Source organism: Bombus terrestris, chromosome 10 (assembly GCF_910591885.1).
Source record: "Bombus terrestris chromosome 10, iyBomTerr1.2, whole genome shotgun sequence".
In the NCBI taxonomy this organism is placed as follows: domain Eukaryota; kingdom Metazoa; phylum Arthropoda; class Insecta; order Hymenoptera; family Apidae; genus Bombus; species Bombus terrestris.
Window position 1 is genome coordinate 1,254,299 of NC_063278.1, and position 26,580 is coordinate 1,280,878.

Here is a 26,580-nt window from a genome sequence, read left to right on the forward strand (position 1 = left end):
ACGCGGCGATTCGCGGCTTCCTCGCGTTTCCTCGCAACGTTTCGCTGTTCGCGCGGCTTCCTGCTACTCTTCTATGATTTAACCCCGGCGTGCACCTCGGGACACGTTCGCCGTGCCTTCTTCTCGGCCAGTCGGCATGATTTAAACTCATTGGGTGCCACGTCCGTGCGCTCAAGTCCGACACGCGCGTTCACGCATACAACACAACACACGGTCTATCTTGGGCTAGGGAATGCTCCTCGCTTGTGCTCGATGTTGCACCGGGTTCGTGAGCACTGGCCCCGTATCCCGGTTGCCACGCAACTTGCTTCACGACCCAGCACCACCCACTCATCTGGTAGCAGGCAGTTAAAGCGATCTCTTTTCTTCTCGACCACCGAGCTCACGATTTCGGTTCATGGGATTTGAACGATTCGGAGGTCTTGGAGGATTTACTTCCATATGGAATATCGCCGTTTCACTCGGATATTTTCGGAAGATTACAATTTTTAAGGCCTCGGATGTGTTATCGTAGAAAAATTCGAGGTGAGAAATTCCAAGATATTCTTAATTTCATTTAATTTGGCGATGAGTAGATTCGCTTGGCGTAGCACGCGAGCTATGTGTCAATGACACGAGTCGTGGTGATTTTCTAACGACATCAACGACTCGTGACACGATACACCTATTTTTGACTATAAAATAATCAGCAATAATCATCACTCGATTTCGTTTACGCGTTCGTAACAATTTCGAATTAAACCGACTTGTCGCAATGCCAATTCCAAAGCAAACCTTCGACAAAGATTCTCCGTCTCGCGTAGTACAAAAACGAACTTTGCTATTCACCACTCGTTTCCGGCAAGCTTGGCCCGATCATCGTTGGGTCCTTTAATCCTAACAAATCGAATTCAACCGTCTCGCCGGCACGAGCACCGTGGAAAAAGAATCGGGAAGCACGATGATAGCGACGAAACGATGGCAGGGCTGAAGAAAACGGGCGCGTAACGCGACGTGGGGCAGAAAGACATAGGCGACTGCGGGATGAAGAGAGTCGAACGCGGAAAAAAGGAAATAATAAAGCGAGTCGATGCCAGGTGCTTGGACGGTTGGCATAAGAATGCGTCCAAAAGCAGTGCGTGTCATTAGAGAGCGTGAAAGACGTGACAAATGACAGTCTGTCTGGTCGTGAATGCGTATTGGCGCCCCCTATCGTTGCCATTCGTTTGTTTGCGGTCACACATTGTCGTGCCGAGCAAAGAAAGATCAGGCAGGGCCAAGGTACTTCTTCGTTTATCGTTGGAACCTCCGCCGTTGGCGTTTTGCGACTCTTCTCTCCGTCTGTCGTACCCGCGTGTGAGAATGTGATTCGCTATGGATCCTTGGGGATGTTTTGACGGCCGGTTGACGAGCGATTGTCCTTTCTCTCCGCCATTGCCCTTCCCAGCGCCTTTTCGTTTTTTCCTTTACCGCCGTCACGCGGGTAAACTTCCATTCCGGCCGCCTTTCGAGTGGCCTCGATTAACGAGCACGATCTTCTTTTTGCTTCGCGTTACCGTTCTTGATGGATTCCGACGAATATAAATAATCGACGATGAACGCTTGGCAACTCGACGTGTCAGGGATACCGACAGTTCTTCCTCGTTGCAAGAAAAAGGTTCGTAGAGTCTTGATATAACGATAGATAGTTTTATATCCTGTACGAATCATCGGGTAAATATAGCAACCATGGCTAGTGAAAACATCGAATAGAAAATTCGTGAATTCTAGTTTCGAGGTGTCTCGACCCTCGTTATTGCCGTTATTATATGGATTATCTCTAGCTTATAACGAATCTTGAACCCTATATCTGTAAATACAGGGTTTTCACCATACCAGCATGTTCTTCGTATACTCCGAACTCAACCTAGTCCTTCTCTCTGACCACTCATTCGCGACAAGAAACGTCCTCCGAGAAAGTTCTGGACGCGACATAACTTCATCGTTCCTCCTCTTAACCCGATCTAGACTACCGAGGCAATAGCGAACGAACGGCTCGATACAACGCACGATAAGGGCATCGAGTCTGCCTTAAATCCACCAACATCGAGTACACGATGTCGTCGTTGGTGGCCGGCAGTCATCAGCGAACACTTAATCGCGGCGACGCGTCTAGCGATCCGAGAAGTTGAAAAATCTGCTCGACCACCCTGTTGTTCGACCTAGGCGATCGCCAGGGCGCTATTTCGCAATTACCGAGACGGAAGAAGGGAAGAAGCTGTTCGTCGAGAGCCTACCGTACAGTCGAGTGGACCAGTCTTAGGGCTGCGGCGTCTCACGGATCCATGTTAACACGGACGGCCACTAATCGTTCACGTTTTCGCCATAAGGGCTGATTCACTGGCAGCCCCGGTTCTTTACGGCATTGTTCGCCGTCGGCCCGGTCGGATCGCTATCTTAACTAGCCTCGTGCGCGCCGCGAGCAACTGGTAGCTACCGACCCTGTGACTGGCCAGTGCCGCTGGTAGCTTGGTACCGCTCGTAGACATGATCGTTCCTCCGGCGTGTTCTCCGTCGTGCTCGGCCACGGCCTATACGTGACGGTAGTAAAGTAAACGTTGCCCGGTTCGCCTGGAAGTCAGCGATCCGGAGCCAGGAACGGGGCCCTGGACCAACAGCAGGCTGGCCTGTTACCTCTAAGAAACTTAGAGCAAAGATGCAACGACGTTAGGTATCGCGAAAAACGTAGCTGCTGGAGAAAGAGAGATCGTGGAACGATAGGGGAACAGCTCTCGGAGAGAGTACACAGAGTGGTCGAAGCAGACCGAAGGTGCGAAGAGATGGGATTGGCCGGTGCTACTGTGGCCCCCCGTAGAACTCCTATCGCGAGGATGCGAGCAAAGGTCAAGTTACGTCAAGTTGTAACCCTGCGTCTCCCTCTTTGGTCTCCTCGCCACGAAACAAGCTGCGCGCATCCCTGTCGCGTACCGTATTGCTCCTTTTTCTCCCCTCTTGCCGAGCGTACTCCGCTTCCTCGAGGTCACGTCCTTCCCGCGCGAGACGATTTGCGGTTATGGGGGCCGCGGGGAACCGTGATCGCCCGATTGGGTGCGAAGCACGCCGTTCTTGCGGCCGTGGCGATGGTTAGGGATCGGTTTAGGGGTTGCGGATGGTTCGAGGATTTGGAGATCAAAGTGGTCGATCTGATTTTGCGGATAAATTGATCGGAGAATAAACAGCGAGAGTCCGTATTATAACGCGATTTGCGAAATAACTGTGAAAATGAAAAGCTTTTCAGGGAAATAATACGAGAGGGAACATTTGCAAATAAACATCATACAAATTTTGATATTGGAAAAAATTCAGAAAGAACAATTAGATTTTAGTTCCAGTCGTCTTTTCGATTTTTCCAAGCTTTTTTTATTTAATTTTCTATCTAATTTTTTTGTATCGTAAGTTTCACAAAACACGTGATTTGTATACCACGGAATCTCCGTATTGTACAAAGTTGTGAATCGGTAGTAGCTTCAAAAACGCACCGTTATAAATCTATAAAATTTCTACAAAAAATTCAGAATTAATCATTTTGATCGCTTTGATAGTTCTGGTATTCGTTCTTCAGATTCGTCGCTCTCTAGATTCAATTTTCACGTAATCGATTATTAAAGGCCGACACGTATACACGGGGTAAACATAGCGACGTTGAATCAGATATCGATCTTAATCGATAGCTCATTATCCATAATCCATCATGGACGAGGACGATCTAAAAGAATCAACGTGTGCCAGTTTTTTTTCTGACGGTAATTTTCGGATGAAAGCCCCCCGAAGAACCGTTGAAAGGAATACCATTACCGATGTCAGTAAAAATTTGTGAAGTATCGGTATAAATCGTCCGATCATTCATATCGATCCAAACGACAATGACGTGTGAATAACATACTGTAATTCGACATTCAGATGTATCAAGAACGGTAGAGTGGCATTTTACAAAAAAATTCTTATATAAATTTCTTATATAAAAATCAATGTAAATTCTGAGAAAATCGTTTTCCTCGTGCATCAACGTATCTTATACGATAAGATCGTCAAATTTCTCTCGTTCGAGGTAAGAGATGCAATCTCATTATTTAACCAGCACATCGTGCCGCGATATTTCGCCAAACGACCGGCGAACAGTTTGAATTTACAATGTTCTGCGGTTAGGATAGTCGTAAGCGGAAATCCACGAGTCTGGGGGCTGTCTTTTTCTTGCGGCTATGCACCGTGACTTTCGCTCGGGTTGAAAACAATTAGATGACCGCTAGAAATTTCACTCTAATGAATAATAATCGATGGAGTCGGGAGGAGCGTTCCCCGCGGCCCCATTAGCCGCATTGCTCTGCGTTTTGTTGCTCCAGACAAATTGATTTCGCTTTCCTAAGTGAATATTACCATTCTATTACCATATATTACCATTCTAATGATGATAGCGTTGTGTTTCACCTGTCGGCCGGAATCCAGCGAATCGCCGCCGTCGGTTAATACGCGTTTCGGCGATGAAATATCGGGACACTCTATCATACACCGTTGTCTCGGTTTTTTGCCACTTTACAGGTTTCGATTCGGTCTTTATAATTCAACGTCATGAACGCTATCGACGCGCCACTAGTAAGAGAGATTGAATTCCGACGTAGATTCGTTTCTTTTTTATTAGCCGCTCGTTAATTTGTCTCGGCGCGGATGATTTCGAGCTGACAGCTCGAAAACCGTGTCGAGTTTTGGATCGGAGAAATTACGGGCAACGATTTTCCTATCTCTGGCGTAATTAACGCTTCGGCAGATCAAAGAGTATGTATCGATAAAGCGGAGATTATACTCATCCGGTATCTTTAGTTGAAAAATAGCTTTGGACAGATTTGTTGAATATCGGATGATTAGTTCTTCTCTTATTTAACAAGTAGATATATAATTTCGTAATATCTGCTTTCAATATTCAATGTGTTTTACTACTTCTTGTAAATTCCATCTTCTTCGTGAATACAGTATCCTAATCTTCAGAAATCCTACAGTTTTTATGCATATGTAATAACGTAATAATAAACGTTATCTAAATGAATATTTATTGTATTTCGAAGTACGTTTCTCGTCTATTGTTTCTCTGCCACAATGTACATTGTCTACAAATAACGCAGATCATAAACGATATCGAAGCAATTTGAATATTGTTTCAAAGAATTACAGTTCGACGTTTGCCTGGTCGAAACGTCTTAAGTATCACGTCCCGTTTATGATATATGTGCCAATTAAATAATTATTAACAATAGAAAAATAAAAAAACCCTCAAATTGCCGAATTAGAGAGCCGTAATAAGAAGCTATAACTTCCAAGAAAACCATATAAAAGCTACTCGGGAAATCTGCATCGGAACTTTACGATTTTCAGGAACTGTCTCGTAGTAACTGAAGACGTGGTCCACTAAATGTCATAAATAAATTTTGTTGCAGAAATTAACGAGATGAAACCGCGAGAGTTACGGTCCAGCCTCCGAACGCATCCTTCTGTCTTCCATTCCGACAAAGAGTTGTCCCTGCTGTTCTCTCTCTCTCTCTCTCTCATCCTCTCTCTCTTTCAGCTTCTTGTCCTTTCCCCTAAATGGTGTGCCTCCTTTTGTTCTCATTATTTATGCTTCCTTCTTTCAGAGATACCCCTAAATAAAATTTGAACAATACACACCGACATAATAAAGTACAATTTGATGCCAACCGATTTACGATTCGGTGCGAAAGGATTATAATTTAATTTGGTTAGACAACGCAGTAGAGGTAGTTGAGGAAAATAAGCTGTCGAGTAAAATAGATTCTTCCTTCCAAATGCATAGATGAAAGTTGTGAAAAATAGAGATTAATCTGTCGAATAAGATATTGAGATTGTTTTTCTTCTTCTAGTACTTTTGTTTAATAGTCCCTTATTCTATATTGTCATGAGAGTACTATTACAGTTACAGTGTGAAACGGTTATCTAAGGTAACAGAATTCTAAACTGACTTTTATTTCTAAATTCTTCCATTAAACACATAGCCATTTTAACTCGGAGGACACTATTTAAACAATTTGCCTAAATGTGATTTATACCAACTTTCATTTCTGTAATCGCGTGCGTTTCGAAATTGCGTTATATATATCGTAATATCGCGTTGTCGTCGAATTCGGTCATCAACCGGCAAGTGACAATTTCGATAGGAAATTTAAAATATCATATTTACAAGACTACTTTCGAATAGCCGAACCGCAGTGTTCTCGGTATTTTATCTTTGATTTTCGCATAACATGGGATAGGTAAGTAATGTGTGTTCGAAAGATGAAGTAGATAAGTACGTGGCTGAGAGTTCAGGTAGAATTTCAGAAACGGCCAGAAGCCACGGTGAAAGATTCTCTAGAGAACTATCCAACAATGAAGACACAATCTCTCCGCAACTTTTACTGAAAACCTGTACTTGTTCGCGGAAATAGAAATCCAAAGATCGAACAATTCTCAAACCACAATGCTCTATTACAAGAAAAACTTGCGTGATTTCCAACGTCTCTCTCAAACTCCTTTCTAATGTTACATTCTTCGGGATGAATCCTATCAGCTCATCGATATCAAACGCGCATTACAGAAACTGCGTTACTTTCGCGTATCCTTTGAAAATAATGACCGTTCAAACACAAGGTTGGTTGCTCTCTTCGATAGTTGAAATTTTTTTGTCAAGCCGCACGAATGTAAAAACGCAACAGTTGCGTTGGCGGCACTAGTTAAATAATTGCATCGATGCAAAATATGCGTCGAGGATAATAAAAATTGTGCCATGGGATTAGAAAATAGAAATTCACGAAAAATCGCTAAATAAGAAAAATGAAAACGGAAAGAAGAACGTGCTTGGTCGGTAAATTAAACGCAAAAACCGTGCTAAAGAAATGGTAATCGTCGACGGGCTACGTTTTGCTGTACCGATAGGCAAGCAACGACAATTTTCTCGGTATATTTACTAGTATTGGGATAATCTCAGTCGTAGAAACGTGGCTGCGTATGGTAGTAGTACATCGATGGCACGCCTCCTGTTCACGATTCGGGAAGCGGAAATCTGTGAGCAAGAAGAGTGGCAAACATATCCAGCTGGTACTGCCGGTGTCTCCCGAGGGACATGATACTTAAAGGTGCGTTTGTTCTTGCAACACGATGTACAGAAGAACTAACAGAGAAAACGCAGAAGGGTCGAAAGGAAAAGCCAATCCTCCGCCTTAAACCAGGAACCGTTACAGATGCCTTGAAGAAAGCACGACGACAGCTCGTTCTTTCTGCGGAGCAAGCTGTCCTAATGCCGGAAAATTTAAAGCCAAAATCTGCTCCCGAGAGAACGCTTCGCTCATCCACTACAATTTATCTTCGTCCAATTCGACTTGTCGTCGATAAGCCGTGCTTCGAGAAATGTCCAAAAATACGAGAGTAACGAATCGGACGAACCAATCAGTCTCGCAATTCGCAAGAAATTCTTTCGAAGGAGATGCGATTTTGGAATGGCGAGCAAAGGCGACGATGCAGACGAATTCTCGTCATTGATTCGCTTAAACCAAGCTGCGCATCTAAAACTGCCTCTCGACTCTGGCCTCTGTTAATCCGGCACGGCCGATGTTATCCATTTATGGGAATTGTACGCGTGCGGTATCGCTGTTGGAATCTTATCTGTAGGACTTTGACCAGCAATCTGGTTAACCAGTACGCAGGTTCGTCTCTAATCCGTGGATTGACCGTGTACCGAGATCGAGTAATCCACGAACTCACCATGAGATTTTCCTAGCGAAAAGAAATATTGGCAAAATCATAATGGTGGTGGTGTCCCGTGAAACAGCCGCGTTAATCCCAATTTAAATGGGATCTGTCCACGTGGACAAAGGATCTAATAAGAAAGAAGAAAGTGGGCGGCACAGCGTGGATTAGTAGGAAAATCTGGAAAGGAAGATTGTTACACTGGGCCACCGTGAAATTGTCGACACAGAAGCCAGAACTCCGGACGAACCTCTTCGTGAACGGGTTCGTAGATGAGCGAAGGACGTTCGTTTTGTTTCGGTACCTCCTATTGACCGCGGAGATTCGAGGAACTTTGGTACTTCAGGTGCTTGGTCAGGATGCATTGTATTTCATTATGAGGAAGATTTAGCAATACCAAGGCTTTTGGATATTTAAAATTTCTTCCTGCAGAAGTATATGGCTGAGGTTTCGAAGTAACAGGAACGTAAAGAGAACTTGCCAAAATGTGGTTCGCATTTACGAATGTGGTTTCTACGATATGAAATTATTGACATATTTTGGTACGAGATGATATCGTTTGAGCGACATTATCGCTCAAGCGACATTTACGTACATGACCATACACAAATACTATAAATATCTGCCACATATTTTGCGACACTCTGTATCTAGAATACAAAGATCTTGCTTTCTGTGCTTAAATTTCACGATGTGAAACGATTCTCGTCTTTTCCTTGTTTTCTTCTTCTCGCGAAGCAAAGATTTTGAATTTAGGATTTTCCTCGTCTAAATTAGAAATGTCACGGTGACGAGATTTTTATCATGAGCGGAAAATCGGTATGCGTGATCCGTAGCGCGGAGAAAGGTGCGCAAGAGTGTTGTTTCGACGAAAGTCGGAGGTTAGCCGCGTAAAAGCGGGAAATTTCGCAGCGGTACCTTTGCTCCGTCATTCGTGATTTCTGCGAAACACGATAGTATTCGGGACGCGATTCGACGGTAAATTCGACGACGATCGTACGGGTCAACGTGGTCGTCAACTCGTTCCTGGAAGCGTCGAGACGGCGATTTCGCCGAGTTCCTCGACCACGCGATTACGATATCGACGCCGACACGATTCTCCACTTCGTTCCCTCGTTGGATCTAGTACGCGCCGCGATCCAGCAATTACGACCGCTCGGTTCTAGCCACGGTGTCCGTCTTAAAGCGTTTCCGCTACGAACAACGTTGGAAACCCGTCACTTGGCTAATCGCACTCGGCTCGAATCTCTCGACGATTCGCTAAGACTTTCCACGTATTCTCGTTAACGTCGCGCGCAACGTTTCGGAATGTGGTATCAATCACTCGAATCCCTGCAGACGTTTATGCGTCACCTTCGACAGAGAAACTTTCGAAAAGCTGAGAAGTTAGGCCGCCGACTGGATCGTTCTTAAAGCATCGCACTAGTCAAATTATTTGGCTTCGGGTAATCTGATTTGGATATAATAGGCATTTAACGGAAAATGATCTCTAGAAGATAGTGTCGCGGGATAATCCCAACTTCGTTTCAAACTTGAAAGATGATTTTAAGTCTGGTGAAACAACAAATATGCATTGTTTGTTATTTAAAAAGAAGCAACTCGATCAACGGAGTTGAGAATTCAACGAAATAAGTTTCCGAATCAAATGAGCTTTCAAGTTACTCGAGACGAGTGCTAATAATAAGGCTTAACTCGGCTAGGTTAATAAATATTTAAATATAATAAAATAGGACAGTTATTCAAATAAGGTCTAAGTACAAATTTATCATTTCTGGTCGGTTGAAAAGTTTATACAACAACCGTATGCAGCAGTAATGACTTGATCTACCGTAACAAGAATCGTAAATTATCCAACAATTCAAAACATTTGCATTGGCTACGGTGTCCATGCATTGATTACCAAAGGGAAATTTCTTAATCTTTTCTTAACCTTTTCTCAACCTTTTCTCAACCCTTTCTCAGTACTTTAAAAGGTAGATCCTTCTACCTTCGACCTGTTTCGTTAAATTATGACACTTTACAGAATTTGGACTGCATTGTGGGTGACCGCATTCTACTAGGAATGTAAAAATCTAATAACAACCGCTCATAAATCTTTATCGTACCATAATTTTCAATGGGATTTAGAGTGCGAAACTTTCTTTCGAGATAGTAGGACAAAGTTTGAATTTTTATATTATTATATTATATATTTATATATTATATATTATATTTTATATTATTATATTTATCTACACGATAATTTATACGAAGCGTTATATTGATCAGTAAGGCGAGAAAAAATTTCATGATTCGTTCAAAAGAATTGAGATTATACTATTTATATCATTTATATTATATACAAAGTGTTTTCACAGGGAATAGTTTTCAAAAATCTAACAAACTTTATGAAATTGATTCTTAAAAGTGGCTTTTGGATGGGATCGGCTTTAGATTAATGGTCTTTGGGTACCTTAGCAGGTATCTTCCACTTACAGTCTTTGTTCCGAATACAAACTGTTTTCTTTACAATTTCTTTGTTACTTGATAGGTTTAAGTAAAAATTTATTATTTTCTTATCTCTAACACTACGTCAACAATAAAATATTGAAAAATTACGTACCGATTGTATTTAACTATTTTCGGTTTAAGACTTGAAACTAGGATTAAACTGGATTTAAACTAGAATGCGTTACCAGTACAAACTGCGGAGCCCACCACCATATTACAAAGCAAGGAAAAATAATCCTAGACAAAGAATAAACATTTGAGAATTTGATTCTCGACCTTCGGCCCCGTTCGTACCGGCCCCATTTCACGAAGTGACTCGAGTTTTCGATTTGTTAAACACAACCTTGCACGGACATCGTTGCTCAAAAGCCGAGATCATTAAACGTCGCTCGTCTACCAAACAGCTTGGCGAGCATTCTTTTTCTCGATAGAAAAGAAACTGTTTCACTCTTCGATCTTAATTCACCTCGCATCTGTAACCTCGCGAAGCGTCGAACAAACTCGATCCTTTTGAACGGTGTCGGGTGAAAAATTGCAAAATCATCGAACGCAACGCGTTAACGAGAATCGAACGCGTTGCACCGACCGCGAACGTTATAATTTTAGAGATGAATCGCGAGTAGAGGATGACGCAATCACGCGCGACCGGTCGTTCGATCGCGAAAGAAGCCGCGAACAGATTTGAATGTAAACCGCGATGACGACGCGTCTTTTGCGATGTAACGATGATTTATTAATCGGCAGCCGGATGCACGCGTTCAAGATACGACGACCGCGTTTTCCGATCAGCGATGCGACCGTGAACCGATCGAGTTTCATGAAGGAAGGATTGGTCGGTTACCGGTTCGGCTTAGTACGAAAAGAAAATCACAAATAACTGAATTTTCCGATCCTATGACACGATAAACTGTTTACAAGACTCGTACGAGCTTAGGAGCAATATTTTAATATTTACTGGATCGATTAAATCACCGCCGTGTTGTATCGAAAGGACGCTTGACTTTGCATAGACTTAAGCCGATTAACGCGAGAGCCTCCGTATTGGATTAACGTGTCTGCTAACAACCATGATGCGACACAAGACACGCCCGATGCTTGTTCTTCCCAGAAATCTCTAAATTTAGTGAGCAGAAATTGGAGAGGATAGAATCGTGTGCGAAAGGTAGCATAGATTCGGGTTAGATTATGAGACATAAAATTTCCAGCTAAAAATTATTTTATAACACGACAATTATTGGTCGTAAGTGTTTGCGCGTTCTAAATATGACTTTTTATAGTCTTTTTATAGTATCGATACACTACGAGTTTAAATTATCTATTCCTTTTGATTAGAATACTTTATGTCAAACGTATGATTCATTAGTGCGAATTTAACTGTAGCTGTCGTTTTCCGTTTAACCGCGACAACCTTGCTGTTGGCGTACACGTTGAATTAATCAAGTTGGATAAATAATAAACAGTTGCTAAAAGAATGAAGTTTGTAAAAAATCTAAAGAAGCTTATAATGATGTTACTTTGAATGCGATCGTTGTCAAACCTGAATAAACGAGTCGGATAGACCTTGAACGATGAAAGTATCATCTCCAGTCGTAGATTAGAGTGTATGTGACACATATTTTCGTTGGCGTATGACTCATCGGTGACAGGTGGCTCGGCCAAACTAAAATCAGAGTATTTCTAAAGTTACTGGACTTAACTTTTAGGACAAAGAGAATCCTTGCGTATTACAGAAATTACCAGGCCTGGTAAATACAGGTTCAAGGATGGATGACCTGAATGAGTTTTCACACGACTATTCGGCGTAGCCTGTCCCTATGTTGAGATTCGAAACAAAGGATCAATGTTACAAAGGATCAGCTAATACTCATGCTTGACAACATTCCTACGCCTAATCTTATTCAAACCGCATAGTTAATCCAACACAATCTTCTCGAACAGTATATAAATATACCATTCAACGCGACTGAAAAAGACGCTATTAACTACACACAGATTCCAAAATAAAACTCAACATGTGTACCGTTCGGTTTAGAACTGTCTTCCAATTATTTAAAACGAACTAGACAGCGACATATTACACCACATACCGGAAATACAAAGAACGTATTCGCATTGTCCGCCTTGTTCTTAGTTTCTCTACTTTTTTATACTTAGCCATCTTTGGCGTGGAATTTATCGCGTGAGAAGAGAATCTTCTCTCTGAACGCAGAGACACGCGTGGATTCTCAACCACGTGTTGCGACATCCAATGGTCGCCACTCCATTTCCCGCCCAAAAGATACGATCTCCAGATTAATCGAGAGTTAGACCCTAGAGAGTTTGTTCGAGTGCTATAGTCGAAATGACCAGAGTTAATAGATAAGTGGTGAAGATTCAGTTTCGATATGTTCCATTCGTTTTTCTCGTCGCGTAATGCTACTGTTTCACTGGATAAAAATGGACTCTGTGCAAATTGAAGTAAAGAAGTAGGAAACGGACGTAGTGTTCGGATATGTTTAATTTTTGATCGATCGGTTGCAATATAAAATTTCCACGATTTTCGAATCAACGAGGGAAAAGGAAGAAAACCTAGCTCTAGCAGAAAATTCTACGCGAGATCTGGGAATAGTAACGGCGTGCTAAAGACTCGGCTTTCGATCGATTTGGTCAAACAGTACATGGTTCAATTTGTAGGTGTATCCAATTTTAGCAGAATTTCTTCTACGTTTTTAGTAATTTATTATTTTTAGTTATTTTGATAAATTTAGTAATTCGAATGTCAATAGAGAAACGATAAATCTACGTATGCATTTGGTAATTTCAGCAAAAAGTATCACAGGCAATACATAGTTTCGGTGTTATTAGAGAAATGGTAGATTTGCATATCAACTCTGGCTATCTCAACTTTACAAAAAATTCATTAAAAAAATAGAACCGAAAGAGCAAACTATCGATGCTTAGGCAATTCACGCACACACGTGTCTCTCGTTAACGCGATTCCCCTCTACCCTGTCTCGATTAGATACCACGAAGCGATACATCCTGACCGGTGTCTTCCTCCAGCGTCTGTCGTAAGCTGGCCCAATTTCTATGCTGGCTCGCCTTATAAATCGTCTCGGCTTTTTTACGAGCTTCGCATAAAGCGCCTGGACGAGTCCTCTTGGTAACGAGCGTTCCTTTTCTTCTTCGTCTTTCCTTTCCTCGCCTTTTATCCCTTCTTCCTTTTCAGACTCTTTTCGTCCACGGTCGAATGGAGTTCCGAATTCGAACGATACGCGCTGCACCGTGAAGTTCCAAGCGTACGTCGTTAAAACGGCTCGAAAGCCTGTCGCGAACACGTTGGCGGTGTTTTTTATGATTTTCATCGTGTTCGTATAAAAGAGCTGGAACAACGGGTTGTCACTATTAAACGTCGAAGAATGGCACTGCTCTCGACCTCGTTCCGGACGGAAATCGCTTATTTAACGAGCGAGTGTTCCGATTTTCAGAGGATTCGACTCGTAAAAGCAAATCTGGATATTTTAATTATCCGAGACGTTCCGTTATTGGACGACGTGACCATTCGAAATAATCGTATTATCGTGCGAAACGTGTCTTTTTTCTCGAGCTTCGTTAGCCTTTTCCTTGTTGGTCGTATTTCGTTCGTGTTAACGACGCGCGATGTTTCAACGTGTCTTTTAATTGATAACTAGGTGTCGGATTTATTACGATGCTTCGAAGATTTATGGGACAGTTAAGTGCTGCCTTTCAGAATCGGGCAATTATTTAAATTCTGTCGTGTTTTCGTTATCGATCGAATTGGAATTCAAAATTTGAGGAAGGAATTAAGAACGATTCCTAAACCCGGTTTGCTTCTATTGGAAGTTTTGTAAAGAAATATACGTGCGTGCGCAAAATTTACGGTTTCCTAACTCAATCTCTAGCACGATGTATACTCCCTATTTTCCAATATACAATACGTTTCGGAGCACACCAAACAAAACTTCCATTCACACCCAATAACCCCTAATCACTCCACGCATTCCATATTCGCAACCATCCGGACCCTCTTTAGAACACATCCTCTTAAAATACGTCCCCTTCGGTTAGCTGCATCATAACTTTTCTACAACAATTGTCGTCAAATATTTCACCCAACCATAGTAACAGCCACAAGTTTCGAATTGGAATCTATCGTGCGTTTACGAATCTATCGTGTTTAAAACACTGTACTTGAAAAGACGAAACTCGGAGGCTTCCAACTGCACCTGATATCAGACCAAATCTGTAGCTAGCATTAAAGTTTGCAAATTAAACTAAAAAGATCAAACTTGGTGAAAAATTCTAATTTCTAAAGATAAAAGTCACAAAATTGGCTTCCAAATAAATTCGTCACCTCCGTCAGAAACAAAGCAACGAGTCAGTGCCGAGTCGACGTCAAAGATCAACCTCTGCCTATCTACCTGTCTTTATGGTAAAAGAAATATCGCAGAGGAAAAGCCAGTTCGTCGATCCTGACAATAGCGAGGTGCAGCGAGGCGTTCAGAAACTGGTCGCCAGACTTGTTTCCACGGGGCGTCGTATAAAATCCGCTAAAGAGGCAGCGGATGGTCGCGCGAACAGATATTCCCTGCGCAATGGTAATCCTGGGGGGAAATGATCGGGCGTCTCGAGCACGGTGGCCTGCATCCGCCGTGGTAATTGCCCGCGCTCCTTTTGGCACGTCGAGAGACGTCCCTTTTCATCCCGCGGGACAAAACCGCAACGGCCACAAATCTAACCGCACGGACGCGCAGCGTTCAACGCGGCGACAACGTCGTTCGATAAATCTGCTCTTGGGAGCGCTAACGCGGCCGAATGAATGGCGTTACGGGCCGACGAGCATGCTGAATGCTCCATGCTGGCTCGTTGACACGGTAGTCAAAATATTGGAGGAGTTGCATCCAGAGGAGCTGCCTCCATTATTCCTCCACTTTTTCCCCTGTTCTTTTTTTATCCTTGGTCGTCTATATTCGGACTACTATCGGCAACAAAGCGTCGAGCAGTTGGCTTTTAGAAGAATTCATCGGAATTTTTGTTGAGGGAAGCGCGATTAATACACGATTTAACTTTACGCGGAATATTAAACGTTGATCATATAATTTTACAATTTTATACGAGGAAATCAAATAGAAATTCTAAACTCGTCAATAGAATTCCAAGTTCTCTGCGTCGATATGTTTTGTTTGCCAGTTTGTGCGATTCGTTAACGCTAGGGAAATATTTGTGACACCAGAGGGTCGCTAGGATGCCGCGACAGGGTGCATTTTGTAGCCTGGAGAAACAATGGGGGACCGAAATGATAGCGGAGAAATTGATCGGCCTGAAAGCGAGGCTGCTACGGGAACCCTCGTACTCGAAGGAGCGCTCGATCGTGCGGAACGATATTCACCGTGTGGTTCCATGTTATGTACTGGCGCGGTAGTTTATAGTTGTCATCCATTAAGCGTATTTAGACGGAGGGGTTTCTAGTTACCGACAGAACGGGTCATTGCGTCCTGTCGTCGATTCGACCGGGAAAGTAGGTTCTTCCGAACAAGCAAGCAACGTTATCTTCGATTTCGATACGATTGGAATGCTTATTACCTTCTGTTTGTTATAAAAATACTTGCTGCATGCGGTATAAAGATTCGTAGAGATATCAGTTACTTAACTTTTACATAAATTGTCTCGTACAACTCGGAGAGATAAAATTGAAATTGTTTGTGTTCAAGACGAAGAGAATTTGTATTTTGTCCTTTTTCGGTATTTTCAGTTTTTACAGAAACTTATAGGGTTTTATCGCCTGTGAAACGAACTTGAAACAAAAAAATATTCGAAATGACTCGTGTAAAGATGAAATAAGTCAGCATCGGTTTTTCAAGCGTTTAATAGAAAAAGTTGATGAGAATCGTAGATCTTCACAATGTGAATTTACTTAAATAATTCGATAGAGACGAGAGGACATTTAAATAAAATGGGTTAGTGGTCTTCTCATAATCTTTATATACATTTCCAGATTGGTTTCAAATTTTTCCAACGATACCACGACGGTCGTGTTTCGTTACAATGTTGATAAAATATCGATATAATTTCACATAACACGCGCAATACATGTATACAGAAATTTCTCTACGATAAATGTTCAAACGCTTTGGCGAGTCGGTGTATATTGAAAACTCGAACGAAGGAGGTGAAAAAGTTAACTTTTCGAACGAGATCCTTTCGATAAGATCGGAGTCTCGAGAGTGGAGCCTGGATCGAGTACCGTAGCAGGAGGGCAGCTCGGATCGAAAGCGGTAATTATCGATTCGTTCGCGTTCGGTCGTCCTTTACGGGAATTCATTAAGACTCTTTGTTCGCGTGGGGTTCACGGACAGCGCGTCCGATTCTGAAAGATGCCTCGCTGCCTGCGTAAACCTTATAGACACGTGGGGGAGGTCCGCGCGAAGGTCGAGCGATTTTCTGTAATTAAATATGCCGGGCTTCGCGAGTGGGCGGTAGGCGGTGGGCAGTCGATTTATCGCGAAAACCGCGAGGACGCGATATTAAATTTCAGATAGGGCCTGGTAGTCCCTGCGCATCGTCGGATTACGTTTCAGGTCTCGTGCCGCCTTCCACGGTCTCGTATCCATGCTTTTGTTTTCAGTCCAGCAACAGTTTTACCTCCTAAACCATCGATCGATTTCGTATATTCGATTCGATTTCTTGAAATCCAGCCTGAGATCTTAATCTCCTCGTTGACCTAAGAATTTCGTTAGTTACAAAGCAAGTATCGCGTAGTAGAAGAAACTTGATATTTTGGTAGTTTTAATGCTATTTAGAAGCATAGAATTGTATTTTTTCTTCTTTTATTATTATTATTCTACGACACGAAACAAAATTGATAACGAATCATATGGTTCTATCGCTTTTACAAGTGATTAAAGAAGACAAATATCGTCATTGTCGTGTGTTGTGCTGTAACTACCGCCTGCTGAGTGTCGCCGCTTTACAACTTTCTTATTGTTATCTCGACTGCCGAGCAATTCAGATATGTAAGTGTAACGTTTGCGAAATATACGTATATAACGATTACGAATCGTGCGAAGCTTTTCTACGATACAAATAATTACATGTATGTAATAGTATATTAATATGTCATTCTAGACTTGTTATTCCCTTGGAATTTATTTTATCACGCAAATATATATACATTTTTTTGTTATCCTGCCACCTTACAAGCGACATACCATATCATCCCTCACCGCTATTAGCCATTGTACGTGTCTACCGATTCACAAACCACACAACGCGTAGCTCTAATCAACCGCTACTATATCCCAAGCTGAAAGGCGGTAGCCATGAACTTAGCGCACATCGGCCACGTTCAAAGCGGAATCTGCCGAACGATTAATCAGAAGCCGACGATTTCGCGGGCGTTGAAAACCGGGAGGAACGAGCACCGCCCGCGCTCGTAGATTCTCCATCTTCGCACTGATCGGTCGTCATAAATTTCTACTGATTAAGGGTGCGATACAAAGTGCGCCGGAGAGCGAAGGCTCGTTACGCGTATCGAAAGGAGGCATCGGGTCTATCGTCGCCTAAACGCTGTTCTCACGGCCGATAGAATTCTCTTCCGGCGGGTGCAAAACGCGCGCGATTCGACACGGTTCGAGAGCGTGGCACACGTCGTTCAACCACTAGACTCTCATTAGCGGTATTCAACAATTATTCACAGGATGGTAGAGTCGCAAACGGCTGCGCGTATTCGTTTTAGGTGGAAAAGCGACCCGTGACAAATCGAACAGATGTCTCGAGGTCTAGTTAGGACCAAGCCACTTTGTCACCGACACTCGAACGTCACGATCGATGTTAATCATAGATTGGTCGTTGCTGATTCGTCATTTAGAACCCTGCTCCTAGATTGTAGTTCCTTTCTTTGCTACGTTAAAGGTTCTATGGAGTCTTTTATTAGGGGATGATTTTGTAAAAGTTTCGTGATCGAGGGCTGATACAGGAAAATGGAGAAGTTGATTTTGGAATGAAATATGAAAGATCAGATTGTATTGTATATTTAAATTTGCGACTGATCTTTCGTTATACGATATTCGGGCATCTTAACGCACTAGGTACCAGACATCTTGTTGCTAATCGGTCGTTGGCTACAAGTTTGACAATTACCAAACAGATAGAACTTGCGAGATATCTCATTCGTCCATAATGTATCAAATACAAATCTTACGTCTTTGAATCGTTATCTCGTTAACACAATTTAGTGGAGAATTTTTAATACTCTGATATATAAGTGTATAATATACTACCATATAAAGCTATCTATATCAAATTAATTTCTGTAACACGATGATTTAATAAATAAAATTACCAAGCAATCTGATAGATTACAGCTTTATCTCAATTACGATAATACGAAAGTTTGTACTGGACACGCGTTTTCCACGCAACATTGTCTCAAACTTTACCTAAGACTTGGACATCGCCAAAAACGAGAGACACGAGTAAGGATGCAGAATCCACGTGCACCGTTCGAACGAATCTCGCAACTTCTCGAAAAAGCTGGGTGTCTGCGGGATATCGGTAAAAGGATTCGAGTCGGATTCAGCAAGTCGGCGGAATCCCGCGCTTTTTCAGCGGAGGATTCGACCCAGCCGAGTCGTAGATCATTGAAACGTATATCCCGGGGATCGCGGACTGTACCTGCACCGCTCACGGCCCGGTTGGAAGGACACAAAGTAGATTCGAGATACCACGAAGACGGTGCACTCCCAGTTCCCGTGGGGTCGCGCCGGTCGCATATGGCCGCCGCTTGACTTCCAGTTGCACGGTTTCGAGATCGAAGATTCGCCTACGCCCATTCCCGCGGAAGGATCTTCTCCCGTCGAAGGACGCACGAGCACGTTCGAGATCCTGTTTCCCGCCGATCATTCGAAATAATTCGTCGACCAGCCTGAAATCGATACGCCGATGTACGACGTCGACGAAACGGGTTGGACCTTCGGACGAGGAATTATTCTCGTGGTGATTGCAACCAGTGACCGATAAGTCTGAGACGATCACGGTCGTCGTTGCTTGACGGTGTTGAGCAGTGATTCGTGCTGCTGGAAGAAGGAGCCGAAGATCGTGACTGTGCGCCCCCGCGATCGGGCGTTAGTATCGCGACCTTGATGATCTTTCTCGGTGCTCGGTGTTATCGAATTGTTGTAATTTATTTTGTAATTTTATACAATTTTATATTTTATATTTGTAATTTATATCGGGGCTGTAGGATTTTCTAAATTTAGATATTGCTTGAATTTTTGATGGTGAATCCAGAATCGTGAAAGTTAAATCGCGATGATATTATTAATACCTTTGGTATTGGTCGCAAAAAAATATATCTCTTTCGTGTTATCACTTAATCGCTGGCCAGATAGACAAATTTCGAGTTGAAATATAAGAAGGTTATGTAAAATGACTGCCATGATACGTTATTACCTTCTTAATCCCATTTTATTCCAAGATACTCTTTCACGGAAACGATACTTGACTATCAACTGACAATTGCTTAAGAGAAATCAGGTTTAAAACGTAAGATTTGGTTCGCAGGAAGCTCAGAAATTTAAAGCGAAGAAAATACGAAAAATCTAGGGAGTTTGCCGTTTTACAGTCATAGTCGGTAAGGCAAGATATCCGTTACGTGGTGATTTCTAAGGAACATTTCATCCAGAAGTAGTTTGCTGTTTGGCAGATCGACAAGAAATCCGCTTTAACGAGTCCTAATAGGATTCGCAGTAGCGTGAATTTCTTTCGGAACCCGAGAGGGATTCCGGTCAAAACGTCGTTAGTCGTTCGAGATCGTCGAAACAGCATGAGCCATTTTTCCAACTGGACTTTCGTGACCCATGATGATCCTTTGACACAGGATCATCGTTACGGTGCGTGTCCTGGGAGTGAATGGTCACTCGAAAACGGGGTTCTTCACTGACTGAACGATGTTTGCCCACAATACTGCCAGTAAATTTCACAAAGATGTTCCAGGCATCCCTTTCCCTTTCCGGGTAAACGAGCCATCTCTCTCGCTCATATTTTATCCGCTCTCCCTTAGTTTTTGTTTCGGTGGAGAGACGTTACTAACAATTGTATTCCATCGCATCAAATTTTATAGGTCTCGAAAATCGAGAAAGATCGTTATTTCGACGAAACGAGTTTTCAACGATGACGCGTATCGTTTGAAGTCAATCTAGACACGATGTACAATTTGCGTATCGTATTTAGTTAAATTTAGCTCGTCGTTATCTTGGCAATATTATCGATATTTACCGACAACGTTATTGGTAACAGCACCTCTATTTTAGGGGGGTCCGTTAAAGAGGAGACGATGTTTTCATTTACTAGAAAATTTATATTCATTAGCGAGTAATTTTTCTTTCCGTTTTATATTTCGCTTAATGTACTTTTATCATACACGGTGAGAAGTTTTATAGAGGAAATACTAATGAAACGTGTGATTAGATTTCTATTTGCCGAGAGGTTCGAGTGCGTTTGTTAAGTGCTTTCTAATAAAGTTGTAAGAGATTTATGGATTAATTAGAAAGCGTATTCTGATCGCGTTGATAATTCTCTAACGGCACAAACGAACGTTTGTTGTTAATTATATACGAACTGCACGAAGAATGTAATTTATTAGCGAATCAAATAGGACCCGACGAATATCAGAAAGCCCCTGTATTTAATATTCATTTCTGATAATTCATAACGAGCCAAGAACGTAGAGGAGGTTCCATCAACTCGACGAGCAGAACCTTCCGTCCACGTCGATGAAAATGTTTCAAACAACTGCTTTAACTGGTATGAAGGATGGCTCGCATAATCAAGTGTCTTCAGATGTATTCGTTTATAAGAATTCACGGGACATTTTCCATCGATTATTCTATCGAATACTTGGTAGAAAAGTTCTTGTTCTAAGTTGGAATATCAATTGTAAAGCAGTCGTCAATTCCCATAAAAATAAATAAAAATAAACATTAACAGCAGTCAAAACGCTATACAAAACCGATTGGAGTCGCTCATTGATAAAAAGGGAACTTGCAATTTCTACCGTGAACACACGAAAGGGCGTTGAAACATTTAATATGCGTCCAATACGATTGGCACGACTATACGGAGAAAATATTAGATTTCAATTTCCATTAACAGCTTTAAAAGAAATTTTGCTACAGAGCGGCAAAATCGCCGATATTCCATCGATCGGCGTTCCACCCACGCGAATGGAATGCACGTCGTCTGACCCACACGAGTTTCCTAGCAACGCTGGAGGCGCTCGCAATTAATAACGCGAAACGCACGCTCGTTCTATCGGAGACCTAAACGCCAGCGCAAGCGATACGCGCACAGGCCGTGAGATCGTCGCGGTTTACGCGCGGGGCGAGAAGTCGCGTCCCGTACGTGTCCCTTTGACCTCCTGGCGCGTTTTCTTGGCTCGCAGGGAACCCGGGAAGACTCTTAATAATCCGCCGCTGGTAATCGATTACCGCGACGACGAACGAACGTCGCGCGATTGCGGCAGCGGCGTTTCACGTACGACCGCGACGACGATTCGCGCGGTGCGTCGTCGTGTCGAGACGTCGTCGTGTCGGGACGTCGTCCCGACGGCTGTGAAACATCGGCACGAGCTGTCTTACGACATTCCGCCGTGCGTTCGATTAACGAGATTGAGTGCCAGGTTTCAGCGGCGTGCGTGCGCGCATGAGCCAGTGCGCGGAATTCAATTAATCGTCGCCGCGTTCTTGAAATCTCGGGAATACCGTAGGCAATCCCACTCCGCGCGCCGTTCCACCATGCCTGAACGTCATAATTCAGTCGCACGGATAGCCTGAATTTCAACGGATTGTAATCACGCGGCTCGATCGTGCCGCCGCGAGATTGATCGCGCCGTGATCGGAGATTCGCGTCGAGGGATTCGCGAATCGTGCATCTTTAACGATACGTGCAACGATATTTGTTACAAAGATTTAGCTGTTTTATTACGTCTTTATTCGCGTCTCTATGACATTTTATTAGGATATATTTACGCGAATCGTTGGCAAGACGCATTGATCAAATTCGTAAATTGGAAAGTAGAGTGGAACGATGATATTACGAACGTTAGTTCCTCGGGTTTAGTTTAGAATTTACTATCATTTGCATCATCTGTTTACCGAAAATGACTTTATGAAATTCAAGAATTTGCTTCTGCGAAATATTAATTATGTATTTCTTTTTATAAAACATGTATTTGTTTGGCTTACCGGAGACACGATAATTTTCGTGTATCTTATAGGAAAGATATTTCCACTATAATAAAATGTTACAAAATTTTACTACGAGTGAAAGTGCGTTCCATGCCAAGATGATTAAGAGGTATTTTATTACTGATTTATGAGTTGAGAAATAGCTATGTTATTATACGAAGTTATAAATGCTTTATTTAAACAAAAATGACTTTCTTATAACGCGTACGAAACTGTATAGATAACTGTACTACCAATATTTTTAACAAGCGAAGATATAACTCGCGTGTTATTCTAATCTTGATATATAATTGATATAATTTACACTCGCTAGGAAATAGTACAAACCTAATATGATTATTACATAGAAACCGATGTTGTATTAGCATACAAGCATCGTTAATTTAAATTTCTTGTTTTTTTCAATATTTCTTCCATTTATCTATATATATATAAAGTTGATTTTCACTTCAACCAACTTGCATCTGTTAAAAGTAATTTAAAACGGTAGACGCTCGGCTAATGACCGCAGTAGTCCAGATCATTTGTCACAAGGAAACAATCGGAAAAATACGCCGTGTCAGAGAAAGGTGGTAGCGTTGACACGAGAATGACTAGAACGACCAGGTTCTCGAGAGTATCGAGACGAACCGTTTCACCCGACAGGATGTGACCGCCTTCCATGTTCAGATAGGACGATAAATCTCGTTTCCTTCCGTGCCAATGAGCAGACACGTTCTGGAAAGAATAAGTTCATATCTTCGGAGGCAGAATCGAGTTCATATTAGCTCCATCTGTCTCCTCGAGAAGGGCTTCTGCGTGAACGAGCAGACACACAGGGATGAGACAACCACGGACAAAACGACGAGGACCGACGGGCGAACGCGTAAATACATCCGGATTATTTTCGGCCAATTGATCACGAATCTGACGTAGCTTGCCGCGCCTCTCGTGTTTGCTACACAGCGTCGGACATACCGTGGAGCTCTTTCACATCGCTTCTGTTCGCTGCCAACATTCGAAGATATTATTTATGACGATGAAACACACTATTCTATGAAATCTATAGCCTTTACTGTTTCGCAGTGTTGGAAGTGTAGAAACGTTTTATAGAAACTTGTTTATTCGCGATGATTCTGCCTGAATTTGGATTTGGGCTTTATCGAGATATAGAAATCGTTTGTTTGAAAAACATCGTAAAAGTATCTTTGTAATTCGTAATAAAACGAAAGGTAAAGGAAAAGCTTTACGAACGATTATTTAAATTGTCAAAAATGTAACGATACGCGCGAAAGATTAAAGCCGACCCAATCGAAAGTTATTTGCCTTTATCAACTTTTCGTTCCGTGATGATACAAACTTCTAACGAAGAAATGACTCGATCAACGAATCGATACACCTTAAATCCAAGATAATTTAAATTCCGTCCGCCTCGAAGACCAAGCTTTGATCTTCGTTCGATTACAAGCTAATGTAACACGATTTAAATATTCCATATCTTCCGCTTAGCCCAATCGTACATAGTCTTAGAATTAAAACTCGACGAAGATAAAACACGAATTTCGATCGATGACGAAAGGACGATGTTGGTCGGATGTAGTCTTGGTGACGCAATTGATGTGATTCGAAGACGCGTTTCACGATATCGTTCTCGGTACCACATTGGGTCCGACATCGACATCATCGGCTATCAGGATCGTAGAAAAAAGCGACCAGATCGAACGTAGCGGACTTTCCCAGATTCGTAGCCGCTCTTCGTTTCTTCCCTCGAGCATTATCTCGATAAAATGAAATCGGTCGTTAAACGAGGAAGCGAGATAGGTTCGCTGTTCGAGGGAAGAGACACGACCACAAAAAACAGCGGCCTCTGAAGGATTCATAGGGTCAAGACGCGGGTAGAGGGGTCGAAGAAAACGACAGAGAGGCGAGGATGAAGCCAGGGGACAGAGAGAAAGAGAGTGGACGAAGGATCGAGAGCAGGAGGAGAATCGTTTTACGTTCGAAACCAGTTTCTATGGTTTAATTTCTACGGGTGGACATCTTCTTTAATTTATGGCGCCGTCCAACCCCGGCCTTCCTGCCCTCCTACTCTCCCCTTTGAACGCCTTTCGACATTTTATTGGGTCGACCAGTTTCTATAACTCGTATGGATTCCACTCTACACCTCCTCCGAAAAATTTGAACGGTGATAGTGATATTTCGATCGCAAGAAGAAATCTTAATAGTAACGAAATTCAAAGCTTATAAGCAACGGACATAAGGTATGTATATCATAGGATTACGGTTAATTTCCTTACTCGAGCTTTTGAAAGTTGAGTCCTAAACCTTAAAGGTTTATAAAACGGGATTGCTCGTTGTTGAAACGGTCGAATATATTTCAAAATATAATTAATATACAGACAATATTCGCCAAGATGCTCGTACTAACGGTCTAGTTAAAGACAGTGTGTAATTCGTTAATAAGATCGCTGATAACTCGTAGATACTCGGTAGATACTGATTCGCGCGACTAACTGATAACCGATCGATAACTGATTGTCAACCGATAGATACTGAACTCTTTTCGGTTGCGTCCGTTTATTTTTACTGGTCGGGAGAGAATCGGAAAATTCAAATTCGTCTTTGTCCGGAATTTATTTATTATCGCATTATGTGTATCCTAACGATATTGCTATTCCGAGACAAGACAACAACATGATTTCAGTTCGTGTGCCGCTACAGTTCTTTTTGCAACGATTACGATCTCTTTCTCAGATCTCGACAGCTTCGACGACCAAGCTCTGAAAGAGTTTTACGCGATATTAATCGTTCAAAATACGATCTACGAGATCGTGCTTCGAAGCTTCGAACATTCAAACTTCGTACAATTATTCGATTTTCATCCTTTTTCCAACGATTGCGATTAGGCGATGCGTCCAATTGCTCCGACTGATTTCGCAAGGTCGATTCGTTCCCAGCCACCGGTGGAAGCGACAAGATCAACGATTCCGCGCCTCCGTCCGCGCCGCAACGCTCTCGCCGCTCTCGCTGTGTTTATCGGATCTGTACGTTAATTGAAGCAGCGAGCGGGTAATAGCTATGATTACGGCCGCTTACGTCTTGCTGGCCGGAGACTAAATTATATGGGTGAGCCTGGCGCGCTCTGTGTATAGATAGAAGACGCGCGCGCGAGCGGTCTGCCGCGCTATTGGAGCGAGACTTTAGATCTCTCGAGAAGAGATAGGTTTAGGGACGGTTTACGGTTGAAACTTTAGAAAGGATATTACACTCTACGATAAGAATCGTTCATTGTGATCACGTATCGCGGATGTTTACGAACTAGAAAGTAAAAATCACAGAAACGAAACTTTAGTTTGTCCGATGGTAGATTTTCTCGATACTAGTACAAAGAAGAAGAAGAAGAAGAAAGGAATTACGTTACACGTGCATTACATCACAATGAAATCTTTCAACGCGTTTTACTTTCAAAACTATAACCAGTGATTTTGATCCGCTCTCTACGCGTTACATGTTGAGAGACGCTGAAAATCGTAACCAGATATCGAACAGCAGTTTTTAGCTTCATCTTGTCACTTCGTGTCGAGTCACTGATTTCGATTTATTTTTCAGTCTACTTCAAGTCATAAGCAGATTTTAAACAACAACGTTAAACTCGATCTCGGACAACTGTTAAATTTACGATTATGGTCGATTCTTTACTGTGCATTTTGAAAGACAATGAGGATCACTATCGGGTCATAAACAAGAATTTATTTTTCTAAAAACTCGTGTCAATCGTGCAGTGGATAATTACGACGGCATACAATCTTGACAAGCCTAGCGATAAATTCATCCGTTTGTCCTAAAACATGCGACAATTTAAGGAAATCTTATTTTACTCAAATCCCATACAAAAAAGGTTACATCGATGCAAAGACACGATTAAACGGTGCAAACCCGGTTAAATTTCTACTCACCTCCGCAGCGTCAAATATCGCGATTCAATTCCGAGCGCGGCTCGACGAGTACGAAACGATCCAACGAATTCTACGAATTCCTTTCTAAAAATTGCTAGAAGATCGTCGGCAACGCGATACTAAAGAGAAAGAATCTCTGGCTGGCAGGTTCTCGAGTCAGCTAA

At 42.4% G+C, this 26,580-nt stretch overlaps 1 protein-coding gene across 1 annotated transcript in view; it reads left to right on the plus strand.

The window, feature by feature from the left end:
* The window catches only part of LOC100648906 (zygotic gap protein knirps), a 113,396-nt gene that overhangs the window by 46,322 nt on the left and 40,494 nt on the right, over positions 1-26,580 (plus strand). The gene's annotated exons all lie outside the window — the stretch shown is intronic.